Source organism: Oryzias latipes, chromosome 11, assembly GCF_053564925.1.
Source record: "Oryzias latipes strain Hd-rR chromosome 11, Olatipes_Hd-rR_3.1".
NCBI classification, from domain to species: domain Eukaryota; kingdom Metazoa; phylum Chordata; class Actinopteri; order Beloniformes; family Adrianichthyidae; genus Oryzias; species Oryzias latipes.
The window spans coordinates 2,456,892-2,471,220 of record NC_136247.1 but is presented as its reverse complement, the minus strand read 5'-3'; the positions used below and the strand labels follow the sequence as shown (position 1 = coordinate 2,471,220).

The window sequence follows — 14,329 nt, the reverse complement described above, 5'->3', positions numbered from 1 at the left end:
TTGGTTTTTCATGCCACTTCATCCATTGAGGAAACAAAGTGTGCATCCCAGCTCGTCTGTGACCCATCTTCGACATGTTTGTTCAAGTGTGTCAGTTCCTCGTTAGTATAGTGGACAGTATCTCCGCCTGTCACGCGGAAGACCAGGGTTCGATTCCCTGACGGGGAGAGCCCTGTTCTAGTTCAGCCTTCAACTGGCTCCTAGAAAACACATTATCTTGCACCAACCCCTATTTGCTGGTGAAACCTCTATCAACTCCTACACACTCACTGTGGTGTCACAAAAATGGCCGCCTTCTTTGCAAGAATCAACAGGTAATTCATGAACCCCACAATTCTTTGTGACTCAAATATTTATTCTAAATGCACTGTCTGTTTCACAACATTTGTCCACATCTAAAGCTTTAGTGCTTCTGTCCTATATGGCACTTGTCACATTTCTGCTTCTTTTCAAAGACAGCTTTCAAAGAAGGACATGACATTGTTTTCTCACAATTAAGGTTAGGTTTTGGTAAGTTCAACAAGATGCCCACTGTGCATTACAGCTAAGTCGTCAGACCGATTGTTCTAATGCAATGACTTGACACTTCTTTCAATAGCATCCAATGACAGCCAGGTAGCCCTTAATCCTCCCGGAATAAGGACAAATACAATTTGTAACTTGTCTGACAAAGACCTAAGAAGTTGTTTCCTTGGTGATGAGATCAATTCTCACCGCCAGGAAATCCCATCTTGTCCTTTTCCATTCACTTTAAAACTGAAAATTCCATATAATTGAAGTTCTTATAAACAAATACAAAACAAACCACACAGAACCTCAGAAATAGTTTTCTGATAAAGGCAATCAGAAAGGATTGATCAGTCTTTCCGTCATTTCCAGCACATCCGACAACAGTGTCCAAAGAGAAACAGGTCCGTTTTGTCTGAATGACTTGACATCAACCAAGTTTGTTGGTGATGTTGCTTGACAGTAAATATAATGCACTGTTACATTGTTGAGGACAGCTGAGCATAAGCATGACTGCTGGCTGAATGTCAGAAGTTGCATTCAAACAGGTGCCAGTACGAGACTGCAACTATAGCGCAGTGCGTCGGACTCCTCGTCCATCCTGACATCTTCCAGGACCAGCTTTGGAAAGTGTGAAACTAACAAGTGCTTGCTTGCTCAGAAGGCAAAGATTGAATTGAGAAAAAGGCCCTTTCTTTTTGAACTGAATTGTCAAGCAGGGCGTCTACTGAGGTGTTTTGCTTGTGGAGTAACCAAGATACTCAGTAGTTGCAATGTAGTGGAACTATGTCTGTTGGCAGCGCCAGGACGTTCTTCAGCCTACAGCCCTAGGGAAAGCTTGAGCGTCCATCCAAATTAACAGGCTGTGTGTTGCAGCAGCACAGAAGAGGCCTGTGCTTTGTGTACTTTTGAAGTTCCAAAGCACTTGTCCCACCCACTCTTTGTGTCCACTCTTGCATTTTCATGAGTCTGGGGAAATATTTGGATTTGAATATGAAGTTAAGAAAGTTACATGAGCTGAGGGATGAAAGTACTGAGTAAATTAGCTAACCAGATAGAAGTAAACATGAGACTAGCATTGAAGGAAGGACAGGAGTAATCAAAGCCTCTGGGTGGGCTTGAACCACCAACCTTTCGGTTAACAGCCGAACGCGCTAGCCTATTGCGCCACAGAGACAACATGTGTGGAAAATACCATTCTGATTATAGTGCTTGTTGGTAAATGATGACATGTCATTTCTTATTTGAAATGGACTAAAAAGTCTGTTTGTGAGAGATTGCATTTGAATTGGTTTTTCATGCCACTTCATCCATTGAGGAAACAAAGTGTGCATCCCAGCTCGTCTGTGACCCATCTTCGACATGTTTGTTCAAGTGTGTCAGTTCCTCGTTAGTATAGTGGACAGTATCTCCGCCTGTCAGCGGGGGGCCAGCCGTATATACCTGTAACACGGAACAGCCAATCAAATTGCAGCTTCTGCAGCACAGGCAGCCAATCAAATTGTGGCTTGTGGAATGCTTTCCAAGGTGATGAAATCCTTTGGTACCGAGTTCGAGCCCCGGTTAGAGTGATGTCAGTCAGAAGTTAGGGTATAATAAATGTTTTAATGTTAAACTGAAAATGACATTTCATAATTATTGTTTTCTACTTCCATCTTTCCTTGTGCCTAAAAACAGTCATTTCAATTTCAACCATGCTTTATTAAGATATCAACAAGCAATAAATAAATAAACAGTATTTAACACAAAACGTTCAACCATGTATCTACAATTAAAGGGCAGAAGGATTTAAATATGCAAAAATTAATACAAGTAATTTAAAGATGTAAAATGAATTGAGGTAGAAGTAAATATTGTTGCTTTTTCTAAACAATTCAAGAACAAAACTGTAAGAAAATTGTATTCACAAAATAGATTTCACAAACTAAATTACAAATATTTTCACATTGAAGGATAAAATCAGGAGTTCTATCATAATCAGTGTGTGACCATGAATGCAGCCTTTAACTCTCTGTCAAAAAATGGACTGACAGCAAAGTCTGCAAATGGGATTCTGGGGTTGGTAAGGACTTCTGCTGCATAGATCTAGTGTACCTTTTTGGAGCAGTAGAGGTATTTTACATCCCCAGACAGATAAATGAACAGAAGATCCATCCTCAAAGTAACAAGGCTGCCCACAAGCAAGACAGTTGTGTATCATCTTTTTTCCAGGTTTCTGCTGTTGTTGCTGCAGACCTACAATCTCCTTCACCATTATTTCAACGTCGGTCTGAGTTAGAGGAGCTTCGTCTGGTTTAAGCATGAGGGAGAGTCACAACTGGCACAGTGACAGTTTCACTTCCTTGAGTGAGTTTATACCACAGCTGCTGGGTCTCCAAAGGTTTTACGGTAAATGATGTTCTGAGGTGGGATACGCCACAAGCAGATCATATTCATTGCAGGTCTCACAGGTGGACACCCGGGCCACAGTCCTAAGGCCTCCATCTCTGTTTTCATCCAGATCCTCTGCTGGGGAGATCAGTTCCAGCTTCTAACATCTTGGTCATAAGATGGAAGTGGTGAAGCAGCAGGCGTTGGCTGAAAGTGAGCAGGAGGAGGAGCTGCAGACTGAGCTGAGGGTCTTCCAACGACTGCTGGAAAAATAAAAAAATAACATGAGTTGTTGAATAAAATATTATCTCAAAGTCCAAATGAATACAGTACTTTGCATTTTTGTCAAAGTTAATGCACTGACTGTAGGTTTTATCCTGGACACTTTGAGGCATTTCCAAGGCGAGGAACTCTGGTGGTACTGGCATCGGAGTCTTCACTGGAGCAGAAGAAACTGGTGGAAAAAGACAGTCAGAAACAGACAGGACGCTGCAGCAGAGTAAAGCTGACAAATGATCCCCAAAACTCACCTGCATGTGTAGCAGCAGGACAGCTGGACTTCTCAGGCTGGTCTGGATTCAGATCAACAGAAATATCCATCACTAAAGCCCAAAGTATTTAGAGTTCTTTGTTAGTAATTGTGCAAAACACTCAAAACCATCTAAGAAAACATGCTCAATAGAACAGGTGTGGTATGAAAATCAATAAATGAATAATTATTTTCCTTTTTTAATATTTTGATTGACCAGGAAAGGTACCATTATGATGTAATAATCCATGTGTAACCACTTTACTCTGACGTGTTAAGACATGTACTTTTGTTGTAATTCTGCTTTTTAAGACTGGTTTCTTTCAATCACTTTCATGAGAAACTCATGCAAATAAAATATTTCTGAATTTACCCTCAACGACGAACAATGAATACCTTCAGCATCACAAAAGCAATCACACAAAACACCTGCATTAGAACAGAACGTGGCCAACCAGCAAACAGAGGAAAGGAAAAGGTGATCCTGGTTTACGACAGAACCATCAGGTACCAGCGACAGCAGCAGCAGCAGCTAGACCTTTACTCAGTGAACCTGCAAGAAAATAAAGTAAACATATGAATATGCATCTATTTGAACAGACACATTTAAAAGTGCTGAGTGTAAAGAAAGGAGTGATCTAAGACTAACATGTAGTCTAGTATCAGTTTTTCAACTACTAGTACTACTATTCTGCATACAGAAACATAATCAACATGTGATACATGTTGGTGTTGCTCACTTGGCTGGGTTGGGATTGTTTCTAAACACGTTGGTCCTGTCATCTTCTTCACTACATGTCCCTGCTCTTTAGTAAAAGAAATAAGAAAACAGGTTGGAATCAGAAGTAGTAATTAACACTCAGTGTGTACTTGTGTGTGATTTAATTTTACCTTGTAAAGGGAGGAGTTTGGATGGAGAGACATAGAGCATCATTCTCTCCAACTCTTCATCATCTTCCATCTCTAAAGAAGACACTGAAAAGATGGGAAACATCATTTCTACCATATTTACTAACGTCAGCATGAACGTCTAGTCTGCCACAGACCTGGAAGACTAGAAGAAGGTTTAGGAAGAGCAGGTTCTGAAGAGCTCTGAGTCTGAGCCTCTTTCTTCTTCAGGTACTGCTGGAGCAGGAACGTTTTGCTGCCTGAAACCCACTGTTTCCTGAGGATAAATGATGCACATCCATCTTCTCTTCTCTACCAGACATCCCTCCAGGTCTTCTTAGAATGCACACCAAATCCAACCAGCTGGTTGTCCTCACTACTTGAAGGTGGCTCCACTGATCTTTCAGCTAAACAGTTCCTCAAATCTTTAATTTTGCATATTCCTGCTATGCAATATACCTGCATACATATAATCCATTAAATTGATCATAAAGTACTGTAACCCCTGTTGTGCATTATAAAAATAGCATAGAAAATGTAATGTAACCCCTGTTCACCTCCACACTACCTTGGGTAAAAAAAAAAAAAGGCTTTGAAAACACACACACACACACACAAAACTGCTCAAAGTTTCTAGTTAGACATTCTTCTCATCCAGCTGTTATCCTCACCGCTGGAGTTTCATGTTCAACAATGACGGAAAGAGAAATGTCTTCAGATTAGATACTTTGTCTTGTACATTTTTTTTTACTTACATCAGACGTTAACTTGACTTTAACTTGTTGTGCTCTTGTGTTTTAACAGCGATCGGATCAAATCTGGCCGCAGGATTGTTGTTGTTTTCTCTTCCTGAAGGCTCTTCCTGTAAAATCCTTACTACTAAGGCGATGTGGAAACAGCGCCCCCAAAATCCCGCTAGTGGTGAAAAAGTAAATTACATCCGTAGTGTTAAGAACTACCATAGAGAATGAATGGGAAAAGTTAAGAGAGTTAAGCTTAACCATTTTCGGCTCCCGCGCGGGGAAGACCAGGGTTCGATTCCCTGACGGGGAGAGCCCTTTTCTAGTTCAGCCTTCAACTGGCTCCTAGAAAACACATTATCTTGCACCAACCCCTATTTGCTGGTGAAACCTCTATCAATTCCTACACACTCACTGTGGTGTCACAAAAATGGCCGCCTTCTTTGCAAGAATCAACAGGTAATTCATGAACCCCACAATTCTTTGCGACTCAAATATTTATTCTAAATGCACTGTCTGTTTCACAACATTTGTCCACATCTAAAGCTTTAGTGCTTCTGTCCTATATGGCACTTGTCACATTTCTGCTTCTTTTCAAAGACAGCTTTCAAAGAAGGACATGACATTGTTTTCTCACAATTAAGGTTAGGTTTTGGTAAGTTCAACAAGATGCCCACTGTGCATTACAGCTAAGTCGTCAGACCGATTGTTCTAATGCAATGACTTGACACTTCTTTCAATAGCATCCAATGACAGCCAGGTAGCCCTTAATCCTCCCGGAATAAGGACAAATACAATTTGTAACTTGTCTGACAAAGACCTAAGAAGTTGTTTCCTTGGTGATGAGATCAATTCTCACCGCCAGGAAATCCCATCTTGTCCTTTTCCATTCACTTTAAAACTTAAAATTCCATGTAATTGAAGTTCTTATAAACAAATACAAAACAAACCACACAGAACCTCAGAAAGAGTTTTCTGATAAAGGCAATCAGAAAGGATTGATCAGTCTTTCCGTCATTTCCAGCACATCCGACAACAGTCTCCAAAGAGAAACAGGTCCGTTTTGTCTGAATGACTTGACATCAACCAAGTTTGTTGGTGATGTTGCTTGACAGTAAATATAATGCACTGTTACATTGTTGAGGACAGCTGAGCATAAGCATGACTGCTGGCTGAATGTCAGAAGTTGCATTCAAACACGTGCCAGTACGAGACTGCAACTATAGCGCAGTGCGTCGGACTCCTCGTCCATCCTGACATCTTCCAGGACCAGCTTTGGAAAGTGTGAAACCAACAAGTGCTTGCTTGCTCAGAAGGCAAAGATTGAATTGAGAAAAAGGCCCTTTCTTTTTGAACTGAATTGTCAAGCAGGGCGTCTACTGAGGTGTTTTGCTTGTGGAGTAACCAAGATACTCAGTAGTTGCAATGTAGTGGAACTATGTCTGTTGGCAGCGCCAGGACGTTCTTCAGCCTACAGCCCTAGGGAAAGCTTGAGCGTCCATCCAAATTAACAGGCTGTGTGTTGCAGCAGCACAGAAGAGGCCCGTGCTTTGTGTACTTTTGAAGTTCCAAAGCACTTGTCCCACCCACTCTTTGTGTCCACTCTTGCATTTTCATGAGTCTGGGGAAATATTTGGATTTGAATATGAAGTTAAGAAAGTTACATGAGCTGAGGGATGAAAGTACTGAGTAAATTAGCTAACCAGATAGAAGTAAACATGAGACTAGCATTGAAGGAAGGACAGGAGTAATCAAAGCCTCTGGGTGGGCTTGAACCACCAACCTTTCGGTTAACAGCCGAACGCGCTAGCCTATTGCGCCACAGAGACAACATGTGTGGAAAATACCATTCTGATTATAGTGCTTGTTGGTAAATGATGACATGTCATTTCTTATTTGAAATGGACTAAAAAGTCTGTTTGTGAGAGATTGCATTTGAATTGGTTTTTCATGCCACTTCATCCATTGAGGAAACAAAGTGTGCATCCCAGCTCGTCTGTGACCCATCTTCGACATGTTTGTTCAAGTGTGTCAGTTCCTCGTTAGTATAGTGGACAGTATCTCCGCCTGTCACGCGGAAGACCAGGGTTCGATTCCCTGACGGGGAGAGCCCTTTTCTAGTTCAGCCTTCAACTGGCTCCTAGAAAACACATTATCTTGCACCAACCCCTATTTGCTGGTGAAACCTCTATCAACTCCTACACACTCACGGTGGTGTCACAAAAATGGCCGCCTTCTTTGCAAGAATCAACAGGTAATTCATGAACCCCACAATTCTTTGCGACTCAAATATTTATTCTAAATGCACTGTCTGTTTCACAACATTTGTCCACATCTAAAGCTTTAGTGCTTCTGTCCTATATGGCACTTGTCACATTTCTGCTTCTTCTCAAAGACAGCTTTCAAAGAAGGACATGACATTGTTTTCTCACAATTAAGGTTAGGTTTTGGTAAGTTCAACAAGATGCCCACTGTGCATTACAGCTAAGTCGTCAGACCGATTGTTCTAATGCAATGACTTGACACCTCTTTCAATAGCATCCAATGACAGCCAGGTAGCCCTTAATCCTCCCGGAATAAGGACAAATACAATTTGTAACTTGTCTGACAAAGACCTAAGAAGTTGTTTCCTTGGTGATGAGATCAATTCTCACCGCCAGGAAATCCCATCTTGTCCTTTTCCATTCACTTTAAAACTGAAAATTCCATATAATTGAAGTTCTTATAAACAAATACAAAACAAACCACACAGAACCTCAGAAAGAGTTTTCTGATAAAGGCAATCAGAAAGCATTGATCAGTCTTTCCGTCATTTCCAGCACATCCGACAACAGTCTCCAAAGAGAAACAGGTCCGTTTTGTCTGAATGACTTGACATCAACCAAGTTTGTTGGTGATGTTGCTTGACAGTAAATATAATGCACTGTTACATTGTTGAGGACAGCTGAGCATAAGCATGACTGCTGGCTGAATGTCAGAAGTTGCATTCAAACAGGTGCCAGTACGAGACTGCAACTATAGCGCAGTGCGTCGGACTCCTCGTCCATCCTGACATCTTCCAGGACCAGCTTTGGAAAGTGTGAAACTAACAAGTGCTTGCTTGCTCAGAAGGCAAAGATTGAATTGAGAAAAAGGCCCTTTCTTTTTGAACTGAATTGTCAAGCAGGGCGTCTACTGAGGTGTTTTGCTTGTGGAGTAACCAAGATACTCAGTAGTTGCAATGTAGTGGAACTATGTCTGTTGGCAGCGCCAGGACGTTATTCAGCCTACAGCCCTAGGGAAAGCTTGAGCGTCCATCCAAATTAACAGGCTGTGTGTTGCAGCAGCACAGAAGAGGCCTGTGCTTTGTGTACTTTTGAAGTTCCAAAGCACTTGTCCCACCCACTCTTTGTGTCCACTCTTGCATTTTCATGAGTCTGGGGAAATATTTGGATTTGAATATGAAGTTAAGAAAGTTACATGAGCTGAGGGATGAAAGTACTGAGTAAATTAGCTAACCAGATAGAAGTAAACATGAGACTAGCATTGAAGGAAGGACAGGAGTAATCAACGCCTCTGGGTGGGCTTAAACCACCAACCTTTCGGTTAACAGCCGAACGCGCTAGCCTATTGCGCCACAGAGACAACATGTGTGGAAAATACCATTCTGATTATAGTGCTTGTTGGTAAATGACGACATGTCATTTCTTATTTGAAATGGACTAAAAAGTCTGTTTGTGAGAGATTGCATTTGAATTGGTTTTTCATGCCACATCATCCATTGAGGAAACAAAGTGTGCATCCCAGCTCGTCTGTGACCCATCTTCGACATGTTTGTTCAAGTGTGTCAGTTCCTCGTTAGTATAGTGGACAGTATCTCCGCCTGTCACGCGGAAGACCAGGGTTCGATTCCCTGACAGGGAGAGCCCTTTTCTAGTTCAGCCTTCAACTGGCTCCTAGAAAACACATTATCTTGCACCAACCCCTATTTGCTGGTGAAACCTCTATCAACTCCTACACACTCACGGTGGTGTCACAAAAATGGCCGCCTTCTTTGCAAGAATCAACAGGTAATTCATGAACCCCACAATTCTTTGCGACTCAAATATTTATTCTAAATGCACTGTCTGTTTCACAACATTTGTCCACATCTAAAGCTTTAGTGCTTCTGTCCTATATGGCACTTGTCACATTTCTGCTTCTTCTCAAAGACAGCTTTCAAAGAAGGACATGACATTGTTTTCTCACAATTAAGGTTAGGTTTTGGTAAGTTCAACAAGATGCCCACTGTGCATTACAGCTAAGTCGTCAGACCGATTGTTCTAATGCAATGACTTGACACCTCTTTCAATAGCATCCAATGACAGCCAGGTAGCCCTTAATCTTCCCGGAATAAGGACAAATACAATTTGTAACTTGTCTGACAAAGACCTAAAAAGTTGTTTCCTTGGTGATGAGATCAATTCTCACCGCCAGGAAATCCCATCTTGTCCTTTTCCATTCACTTTAAAACTGAAAATTCCATATAATTGAAGTTCTTATAAACAAATACAAAACAAACCACACAGAACCTCAGAAAGAGTTTTCTGATAAAGGCAATCAGAAAGCATTGATCAGTCTTTCCGTCATTTCCAGCACATCCGACAACAGTCTCCAAAGAGAAACAGGTCCGTTTTGTCTGAATGACTTGACATCAACCAAGTTTGTTGGTGATGTTGCTTGACAGTAAATATAATGCACTGTTACATTGTTGAGGACAGCTGAGCATAAGCATGACTGCTGGCTGAATGTCAGAAGTTGCATTCAAACAGGTGCCAGTACGAGACTGCAACTATAGCGCAGTGCGTCGGACTCCTCGTCCATCCTGACATCTTCCAGGACCAGCTTTGGAAAGTGTGAAACTAACAAGTGCTTGCTTGCTCAGAAGGCAAAGATTGAATTGAGAAAAAGGCCCTTTCTTTTTGAACTGAATTGTCAAGCAGGGCGTCTACTGAGGTGTTTTGCTTGTGGAGTAACCAAGATACTCAGTAGTTGCAATGTAGTGGAACTATGTCTGTTGGCAGCGCCAGGACGTTCTTCAGCCTACAGCCCTAGGGAAAGCTTGAGCGTCCATCCAAATTAACAGGCTGTGTGTTGCAGCAGCACAGAAGAGGCCTGTGCTTTGTGTACTTTTGAAGTTCCAAAGCACTTGTCCCACCCACTCTTTGTGTCCACTCTTGCATTTTCATGAGTCTGGGGAAATATTTGGATTTGAATATGAAGTTAAGAAAGTTACATGAGCTGAGGGATGAAAGTACTGAGTAAATTAGCTAACCAGATAGAAGTAAACATGAGACTAGCATTGAAGGAAGGACAGGAGTAATCAACGCCTCTGGGTGGGCTTGAACCACCAACCTTTTGGTTAACAGCCGAACGCGCTAGCCTATTGCGCCACAGAGACAACATGTGTGGAAAATACCATTCTGATTATAGTGCTTGTTGGTAAATGATGACATGTCATTTCTTATTTGAAATGGACTAAAAAGTCTGTTTGTGAGAGATTGCATTTGAATTGGTTTTTCATGCCACTTCATCCATTGAGGAAACAAAGTGTGCATCCCAGCTCGTCTGTGACCCATCTTCGACATGTTTGTTCAAGTGTGTCAGTTCCTCGTTAGTATAGTGGACAGTATCTCCGCCTGTCACGCGGAAGACCAGGGTTCGATTCCCTGACGGGGAGAGCCCTTTTCTAGTTCAGCCTTCAACTGGCTCCTAGAAAACACATTATCTTGCACCAACCCCTATTTGCTGGTGAAACCTCTATCAATTCCTACACACTCACTGTGGTGTCACAAAAATGGCCGCCTTCTTTGCAAGAATCAACAGGTAATTCATGAACCCCACAATTCTTTGCGACTCAAATATTTATTCTAAATGCACTGTCTGTTTCACAACATTTGTCCACATCTAAAGCTTTAGTGCTTCTGTCCTATATGGCACTTGTCACATTTCTGCTTCTTTTCAAAGACAGCTTTCAAAGAAGGACATGACATTGTTTTCTCACAATTAAGGTTAGGTTTTGGTAAGTTCAACAAGATGCCCACTGTGCATTACAGCTAAGTCGTCAGACCGATTGTTCTAATGCAATGACTTGACACTTCTTTCAATAGCATCCAATGACAGCCAGGTAGCCCTTAATCCTCCCGGAATAAGGACAAATACAATTTGTAACTTGTCTGACAAAGACCTAAGAAGTTGTTTCCTTGGTGATGAGATCAATTCTCACCGCCAGGAAATCCCATCTTGTCCTTTTCCATTCACTTTAAAACTGAAAATTCCATGTAATTGAAGTTCTTATAAACAAATACAAAACAAACCACACAGAACCTCAGAAAGAGTTTTCTGATAAAGGCAATCAGAAAGGATTGATCAGTCTTTCCGTCATTTCCAGCACATCCGACAACAGTCTCCAAAGAGAAACAGGTCCGTTTTGTCTGAATGACTTGACATCAACCAAGTTTGTTGGTGATGTTGCTTGACAGTAAATATAATGCACTGTTACATTGTTGAGGACAGCTGAGCATAAGCATGACTGCTGGCTGAATGTCAGAAGTTGCATTCAAACACGTGCCAGTACGAGACTGCAACTATAGCGCAGTGCGTCGGACTCCTCGTCCATCCTGACATCTTCCAGGACCAGCTTTGGAAAGTGTGAAACCAACAATGCTTGCTTGCTCAGAAGGCAAAGATTGAATTGAGAAAAAGGCCCTTTCTTTTTGAACTGAATTGTCAAGCAGGGCGTCTACTGAGGTGTTTTGCTTGTGGAGTAACCAAGATACTCAGTAGTTGCAATGTAGTGGAACTATGTCTGTTGGCAGCGCCAGGACGTTCTTCAGCCTACAGCCCTAGGGAAAGCTTGAGCGTCCATCCAAATTAACAGGCTGTGTGTTGCAGCAGCACAGAAGAGGCCTGTGCTTTGTGTAGTTTTGAAGTTCCAAAGCACTTGTCCCACCCACTCTTTGTTTCCACTCTTGCATTTTCATGAGTCTGGGGAAATATTTGGATTTGAATATGAAGTTAAGAAAGTTACATGAGCTGAGGGATGAAAGTACTGAGTAAATTAGCTAACCAGATAGAAGTAAACATGAGACTAGCATTGAAGGAAGGACAGGAGTAATCAACGCCTCTGGGTGGGCTTAAACCACCAACCTTTCGGTTAACAGCCGAACGCGCTAGCCTATTGCGCCACAGAGACAACATGTGTGGAAAATACCATTCTGATTATAGTGCTTGTTGGTAAATGACGACATGTCATTTCTTATTTGAAATGGACTAAAAAGTCTGTTTGTGAGAGATTGCATTTGAATTGGTTTTTCATGCCACTTCATCCATTGAGGAAACAAAGTGTGCATCCCAGCTCGTCTGTGACCCATCTTCGACATGTTTGTTCAAGTGTGTCAGTTCCTCGTTAGTATAGTGGACAGTATCTCCGCCTGTCACGCGGAAGACCAGGGTTCGATTCCCTGACGGGGAGAGCCCTTTTCTAGTTCAGCCTTCAACCGGCTCCTAGAAAACACATTATCTTGCACCAACCCCTATTTGCTGGTGAAACCTCTATCAACTCCTACACACTCACGGTGGTGTCACAAAAATGGCCGCCTTCTTTGCAAGAATCAACAGGTAATTCATGAACCCCACAATTCTTTGCGACTCAAATATTTATTCTAAATGCACTGTCTGTTTCACAACATTTGTCCACATCTAAAGCTTTAGTGCTTCTGTCCTATATGGCACTTGTCACATTTCTGCTTCTTCTCAAAGACAGCTTTCAAAGAAGGACATGACATTGTTTTCTCACAATTAAGGTTAGGTTTTGGTAAGTTCAACAAGATGCCCACTGTGCATTACAGCTAAGTCGTCAGACCGATTGTTCTAATGCAATGACTTGACACCTCTTTCAATAGCATCCAATGACAGCCAGGTAGCCCTTAATCCTCCCGGAATAAGGACAAATACAATTTGTAACTTGTCTGACAAAGACCTAAAAAGTTGTTTCCTTGGTGATGAGATCAATTCTCACCGCCAGGAAATCCCATCTTGTCCTTTTCCATTCACTTTAAAACTGAAAATTCCATATAATTGAAGTTCTTATAAACAAATACAAAACAAACCACACAGAACCTCAGAAAGAGTTTTCTGATAAAGGCAATCAGAAAGCATTGATCAGTCTTTCCGTCATTTCCAGCACATCCGACAACAGTCTCCAAAGAGAAACAGGTCCGTTTTGTCTGAATGACTTGACATCAACCAAGTTTGTTGGTGATGTTGCTTGACAGTAAATATAATGCACTGTTACATTGTTGAGGACAGCTGAGCATAAGCATGACTGCTGGCTGAATGTCAGAAGTTGCATTCAAACAGGTGCCAGTACGAGACTGCAACTATAGCGCAGTGCGTCGGACTCCTCGTCCATCCTGACATCTTCCAGGACCAGCTTTGGAAAGTGTGAAACTAACAAGTGCTTGCTTGCTCAGAAGGCAAAGATTGAATTGAGAAAAAGGCCCTTTCTTTTTGAACTGAATTGTCAAGCAGGGCGTCTACTGAGGTGTTTTGCTTGTGGAGTAACCAAGATACTCAGTAGTTGCAATGTAGTGGAACTATGTCTGTTGGCAGCGCCAGGACGTTCTTCAGCCTACAGCCCTAGGGAAAGCTTGAGCGTCCATCCAAATTAACAGGCTGTGTGTTGCAGCAGCACAGAAGAGGCCTGTGCTTTGTGTACTTTTGAAGTTCCAAAGCACTTGTCCCACCCACTCTTTGTGTCCACTCTTGCATTTTCATGAGTCTGGGGAAATATTTGGATTTGAATATGAAGTTAAGAAAGTTACATGAGCTGAGGGATGAAAGTACTGAGTAAATTAGCTAACCAGATAGAAGTAAACATGAGACTAGCATTGAAGGAAGGACAGGAGTAATCAACGCCTCTGGGTGGGCTTGAATCACCAACCTTTCGGTTAACAGCCGAACGCGCTAGCCTATTGCGCCACAGAGACAACATGTGTGGAAAATACCATTCTGATTATAGTGCTTGTTGGTAAATGATGACATGTCATTTCTTATTTGAAATGGACTAAAAAGTCTGTTTGTGAGAGATTGCATTTGAATTGGTTTTTCATGCCACTTCATCCATTGAGGAAACAAAGTGTGCATCCCAGCTCGTCTGTGACCCATCTTCGACATGTTTGTTCAAGTGTGTCAGTTCCTCGTTAGTATAGTGGACAGTATCTCCGCCTGTCACGCGGAAGACCAGGGTTCGATTCCCTGACGGGGAGAGCCCTTT

At 41.9% G+C, this 14,329-nt stretch overlaps 1 long non-coding RNA gene and 10 other non-coding genes across 13 annotated transcripts; 5 read left to right on the top strand and 6 right to left on the bottom strand.

Annotated features, from left to right (window-relative positions):
* Positions 1-96: 96 nt before the first annotated feature.
* trnad-guc (transfer RNA aspartic acid (anticodon GUC)) lies at positions 97-168 on the top strand. Its single transcript has one exon. It is a non-coding gene; the product is annotated as a tRNA-Asp (tRNA).
* Positions 169-1,610: 1,442 nt separating this feature from the next.
* On the bottom strand, positions 1,611-1,684 carry trnan-guu (transfer RNA asparagine (anticodon GUU)). Its single transcript has one exon. It is a non-coding gene; the product is annotated as a tRNA-Asn (tRNA).
* Positions 1,685-2,092: 408 nt separating this feature from the next.
* LOC144995536 (uncharacterized) lies at positions 2,093-5,319 on the bottom strand. 3 transcript variants are annotated; one of them, XR_013659099.1, is made up of 4 exons: positions 4,453-5,319; positions 4,298-4,381; positions 4,147-4,212; positions 2,093-3,959 (listed from the first exon to the last, which is right to left on the bottom strand). It is a non-coding gene; the product is annotated as an uncharacterized LOC144995536 (long non-coding RNA). The 3 variants fall into 3 exon arrangements; XR_013659098.1 differs by having other exon boundaries at positions 2,093-3,331; positions 3,408-3,959; positions 4,298-5,282; XR_013659097.1 differs by having other exon boundaries at positions 4,298-5,286.
* A 1,470-nt stretch (positions 5,320-6,789) lies between these two features.
* On the bottom strand, positions 6,790-6,863 carry trnan-guu (transfer RNA asparagine (anticodon GUU)). The gene has a single exon. It is a non-coding gene; the product is annotated as a tRNA-Asn (tRNA).
* A 207-nt stretch (positions 6,864-7,070) lies between these two features.
* Positions 7,071-7,142, top strand: trnad-guc (transfer RNA aspartic acid (anticodon GUC)). Its single transcript has one exon. It is a non-coding gene; the product is annotated as a tRNA-Asp (tRNA).
* A 1,442-nt stretch (positions 7,143-8,584) lies between these two features.
* Positions 8,585-8,658, bottom strand: trnan-guu (transfer RNA asparagine (anticodon GUU)). The gene has a single exon. It is a non-coding gene; the product is annotated as a tRNA-Asn (tRNA).
* A 1,721-nt stretch (positions 8,659-10,379) lies between these two features.
* Positions 10,380-10,453, bottom strand: trnan-guu (transfer RNA asparagine (anticodon GUU)). The gene has a single exon. It is a non-coding gene; the product is annotated as a tRNA-Asn (tRNA).
* A 207-nt stretch (positions 10,454-10,660) lies between these two features.
* On the top strand, positions 10,661-10,732 carry trnad-guc (transfer RNA aspartic acid (anticodon GUC)). Its single transcript has one exon. It is a non-coding gene; the product is annotated as a tRNA-Asp (tRNA).
* Positions 10,733-12,173: 1,441 nt separating this feature from the next.
* On the bottom strand, positions 12,174-12,247 carry trnan-guu (transfer RNA asparagine (anticodon GUU)). The gene has a single exon. It is a non-coding gene; the product is annotated as a tRNA-Asn (tRNA).
* A 207-nt stretch (positions 12,248-12,454) lies between these two features.
* trnad-guc (transfer RNA aspartic acid (anticodon GUC)) lies at positions 12,455-12,526 on the top strand. The gene has a single exon. It is a non-coding gene; the product is annotated as a tRNA-Asp (tRNA).
* A 1,723-nt stretch (positions 12,527-14,249) lies between these two features.
* Positions 14,250-14,321, top strand: trnad-guc (transfer RNA aspartic acid (anticodon GUC)). The gene has a single exon. It is a non-coding gene; the product is annotated as a tRNA-Asp (tRNA).
* Positions 14,322-14,329: the final 8 nt, after the last annotated feature.